Raw genomic sequence first — 5,807 nt, 5'->3', positions numbered from 1 at the left:
TAACCGTACTTTTGCACCGAGGCTTGCCATCAAATACAAGCAAAATTATATGACCTGAAAGAATAAAAGCACAAAAGCTCCACAAACTCAACATCATAGTCATGATAACACAATCGAACATCACATAAGTCTTGGGTCACTCGATGGTGATCAACTAATCGAATCTGTTTTTAATATTTACATTAAAAAAGTAAATAAAAAAAACATACATGTTAAAATTATAATATATTTAGAAGGAATTATAAATATATATTTTATAATATAATGAAACAGGTGACAAGTATAACGACAAGAGAGGATGATGAGGATAAAATGTAGTGAATCAAGCTTCTATAACTTCATCAAAATCACAATATTTTCTTAAATCCGGATTGCATAAAATAGATTTCAACATCAAAGAATTGTCTGGTATTTCTTATGAAATTTCAACTTCTTGATCAACCAGAGTACCCTCATGTTCAAGGCTCTTAGGCTGGCAGTGAACAACAAAAATGATTGCTTCATCTGTCATCTTCTTGACCATCATATCCAGTAGAAAATACACCTTGCCCCAAAAGATTAAGACTCGCTATAGTTTGCAGTTCACAATTCAGAAAATAGCTAAGAACTAACTATACATTAAAGTGGTCCATTATTTCTCTCCTGGCATATGCAGAATTGCAGGTATCAATCAAGTGAATCAATATTTCTACCTCAACAATTTCCAAGATCTTCTTTCGAAGACCTACATGTACCTAAGATATACAAGCAAGTCGAATCAACTCGTCAACAAAAAAACTCTCATTATTCAACCTGAAAGACTTTAAAGACAAAACAAGCAACTCTATTGGAAGAAACTACTGTGTTGACAATATTACATACAATTCTTTTAAACACTGATCAAAATTGCTTGCATTTGGCCTTATCCCCATCCAAAAGAGAAATAACATCATCCGTGAACAAATTCACTAAATTTAAGAAAAATTACAGAAAATATTAAACGAGAATGTATGTGATGGATTGTACAAAGACATAAAAAGAGAAGGTAAGCAATGAACCAGCCTTATGATGTACTCAAAATGGATGTAGGAACCATTTTCTTCTATGTAATGAAATCAAAGAAACATGCATATCAGATGACTAGTTTAGAAATTCAAGGAAACCTGAATATGCATCAAGAAAAAATATTTCAAAAACCCACAAGACCATAAAGAAAGAAGTAAAATTTCGAATCCCTTATATATATATATACACACACACATTTTAGAATGAAGAACCAAAATACATGCTTTAATTCTTCCTCCCTAGTGAAGGTTGATATATCCAACTAAGATTTTGATCAATTCATATAATAAATAAAAATATGTTGGTAGGCAGTTATCACTTTTGCAATAGAACTTGGTACTTTATCCTCATCAAGTTGTAACATCTCTATGACTCAAGTGCATGCTGATGTTTGATTGCACTGCTCACACTATTCCATCATGCTTAACAAAACCTTTAAGACATGTTGAAAGTAGAAATTGAAGAAAAAATCAAAGTATCATATTCTAGTCCTTGTATGTGTAGACATGAGCAGGTAGGATAACCAAAAAAGAAAAATTACATTCTTTGTCCATGACAGGATGCCAGTGGTCCTATGATTAATGACCAGATTATGCATGGGCTATAGGTGCTCCAAGGCATATTAGAATAAATAGCATATCATCATGAAAAGATTTAGCAGGACAGAAGTATCATATGCTTCAATACTACTATATAGTTTTTTATATGCCAATATCAATCAATTTCCACATCCTAAAGTTGAATCATCCATTATGTATAGTGTACACGAGCATAAGTTTCCATAACATCGCTACAACTAAATTTTATTGACAATTAGACATAATTTGCCCTGGAAAAAAAATTAGAAAATATATATGAAGTATCGAGACACCAATTTAAAAATAAATATATCTGAAAATACAAGTGCAAGACGATTAAGAGTGCATTTAAAGAAATGTGAAAAAGAAGTGGAAAAACGAAGATTCTAAATCGAAAGATTTGAAGCACAAAGCAGAAGCAGAATTTGAAGGCATCTAATATTTAAGGTTCAATTCAATATATATTTCATTTACATCCTCTATTCGAAACAAAAATCATCTCGCTCACATTTATCCCTTTGATCAATCTTGTAAACGTACTTCAAATTGGGTTGCCCTTCCTTCAGTAATGTGTTGGACTAGAAGCTTGGATGATCCGATGATGACTTGCTGCCTTGGGAGGTTCTCTGCCTTTATGATTTGAGCCTTCCAAGTCTTCGTTATTTTGGTTTAGGCATCAATCATGGGTTAGCAGTGGTGGAAGCCATCTTTCCATGAACGGAAGGACTAGAAAAAGAACCAAGTGGATTCAAATCCTTCCTAGACACTACTTTGTTAGTAGTCTAGTGGAGATTATCTTGCTTCAGGACTACAATCCACCTTTTCATGGCCAAACTAAAAGACATCCAGAATTGGATTTAGGGTTTCAAAGAGGAAATCTTATAAGCGATGGAGAAGGAAGAATTCAGCTTCTGCGAGAGGAAGGATGAGGGAGAGAGAGAGGAGGAAGACTTAGCCTCATACCAGGATGTCGTGGGTCACTCACCCCCTCACCGTCATTCATCACCTGTGTCGACCGTAGTCATTGCCCGCCGTCAAACATAAATAGGGAGATCAGCGTCGTGCTCGCGAGAGAGGATGATTTCTTTAGAGATTTCCCCAATGGCAGCATGCTTTCCCCCGAGAGGGTTCACCAAGGTCGCACATCCTATCTAGAAACTCACTCGATGAAACAGTCGATGTTTCCTTCTATGAGGTTGAGTTGAATCTAATTGATCTTTACCGTAGAATTAGTTGATGTTGATCGTTTGTAATCGTACGGTGCAAATAATAATACCTCTTATATATATATATATATATATATATATATATATATATATATATATATATATATATATATATTAGTGTTAAAGTACGTGTTGTCACTAATGGAGGTTTTAGTTACTATAGTAAAAATATTTATCAATTAAAATTTGAAATTTAACCATGCTATGCCATGTCAATCAAACATCTTATCATTTAGATATGTCAATTAACCATTATACTCGTTAGAAACGAGTTGACACTAAAAGGGGATAAATTAGTATAATGATAAAAATTATGATTTTAAAATTTTATTTCAATTAAATCCGATATTCGACAAAGCCCATATATAATATGTTTAATGAAAGGATATGGAAGCATAGTGAAAATAAAGCAGTTTGGTATAAAGGTAAATTGTATAAAATAAATATAAACCAGATTTTTATAGTGGTTCGGTCGTCGTGACCTACATCCACTCTACCAATTTCTCGAGGCTACCGGCATCCATTAACAATCTTCTTTCAACGGACGAAGATCAACTACCCTTTTACGAGTCGATTCTCCTTTTGACAGGTTCACGAGAGAACCTTTACACCCTCTTTTTACAAAACTTCCCTCGTACTCTTCTTTAAAATGGTCTCTAAATTTTAGGAGGAGGGACTCTAGACTTTACAAGGGTTTTCAACTCTAGAAACACAGAGTTTTTGTTCACTTTTTTTGCTACTCTATTGCAGGAATAGCTAAGGTATTTATAGATCTCAAATGGCTTCAAAACATGGAGCCAAAATTCAAATCCCTGAGATTTCGGGGTACGGGCGGTACCATCGCCTGCACTGAGCGGTACCACCACCTACAGTCTGACACTGGGCGATACCACTGCTTGACAGTCTCTCGAAGGCTATGTCTGAGCAGTACTACTTCCTAGAGCGATGGTACCGTCGCTTGACATAGTCTCGGAGACTGTGCCACGATGGTTTCATCTGTTGGGTCATTGTTTGGACCTTTTCACTTGGCCCAACATAGCCCAAACTTGGGCCCAATTGACTCCTAATTGAGTTGACCCAATTCCAACCTAATTATATGCTAACTATGAATTTTAATGCACACACTAAGCTAAATAAATTTGGTAAGTCTAGGTTTTCTCCGACGAGTTTCTAGCGATCTACCGGTGAACTTCCGATGATCTCTCGGCAATGTTCCAGTGGACTCCCGGCGAACTCTTGGACTTCACGATGATCTTCTTGGCGAATTCTGATGAGCTTCTTTAGCAAGCTCCTAGACTTCTCGGTCAATTCCAACAGAACTTCCGACGAACGTCCAGACTTCCGAACTCCCAACGAAATCTCATTCTTGACTCTAGGACTTCATTTTGCTTTATGCCTTGATCGCTATCATAGTTAATCCTGCATAATTAAAACCTACTTCGATCTAGACAATTATTACAAAGCTTGAATCATGTTGCCTGGTAGGTCATTGGTTCATCGATACTTCATCCGATTCTTCGATGCATCATCCTCTCTTGCGGCCTATTGCCCAATCGGCCAGTTGACCTCTGTAACTCTGATTTTCTTGATGTAATTTCCGCTCTTTTTGGCTCAATGCCCGAACTCATGGCCCGAAGCCTTCTATTGATACGTCGATCGATCCTCCGGCTCGATGTCCAATCTTCTGACATGTTTCTCTCTTGTCCAACATGATTATTCTTGCTTTAATTGTCTTTCCCTGATCGAAGCTACCTATGTCACTCAAAACACAGATCAAATCATAAACACTATCAATTGGTTTCATCATCAAAATTTGAGATTCAATTATCTCCCTTTTTTTTATGATGACAACCGATTGATGACGGAGTTAACCTTAACTCCCCCTATCAATATGTTACATTGATAGAACTCTTGGATTCAAAAATCCAAGTAACATATATCATCGTAAAATTATGCAAAGCATCATTATACTTCTCCCCTTTTGTCATCAACAAAAAGGAGAAGTACAACTATCAAGTATTTGAGATATGCAATTTTCATAACATACAAGCCAACAAATTTTTTCATCACTTTATAACATGCATAATCACCAAATCATCATTAATTTTAAAGATATGCAAGATTGTAAATTTTGTAAGTTTGTATTTTTACTTCTTACGATAGGCAAACTAGCAATTTTTGGTGATATTCAAGATAACAAGTTCTTTCTTCTCTTTTGAGTAGTGTAATTTTTTGATTCATTTGTAAAGTGCAAGCTAGCAAAACTTTACATTATTTTACAACATACAAGCTAGCAATTTAGCAAATGTTACTTCTCTTTGAAGTACGAAGGCTAGCAAGTTTTTGAAAAAGAATGCAAGATAGCAAGCTAGCAAGATAGCAATACATTATTTTAGAATAAACTAGCAATTTTACTTCCTATTAAGTTTTTCTTATTGCAATTTGTAAGCTAGCAAATTTAGCAAGTTTTACATCATTTTAAAACATGAATGAATGATAAGATCATATGAATACCAAAAGACATGATTTATATAGTAAATCTTCTCAAAAGGTAAGAATCATATGAGAATAAACGAAAATCTCAAGTTAAGAAGAGAAGGTTCATGATTGATTGAAAAAATCTCATTTAGATTCAATTCATCTAATCATCAAAATTATTTTCAAGAGATTTAAAATGATATAAATAGATTTATCAATCTTTTGAGATGCTAGCTATTTTCTTTCTCCCATTTTTTAATTTAAAAAAGAAAGAAGAAGAGAAGAATTTTATAATGGTGCAATTCATTTCTTTCTTACATCAATGCTCTAAGCATCACATAAATACAAAGGTATCATACGAAAATCATGACATGAAAAATGAAAGATCACAAAAGATCAATTGTGAATGATTCATCTAAATAATTCTCAATAAGAATGAATGATACAAGAACACATAAGAGATTTTGATTCATGTATAATA

The sequence above is a fragment of the Musa acuminata genome, chromosome BXJ1-7, assembly GCF_036884655.1.
Source record: "Musa acuminata AAA Group cultivar baxijiao chromosome BXJ1-7, Cavendish_Baxijiao_AAA, whole genome shotgun sequence".
Taxonomy (NCBI): domain Eukaryota; kingdom Viridiplantae; phylum Streptophyta; class Magnoliopsida; order Zingiberales; family Musaceae; genus Musa; species Musa acuminata.
This window is presented reverse-complemented; position numbering follows the sequence as displayed.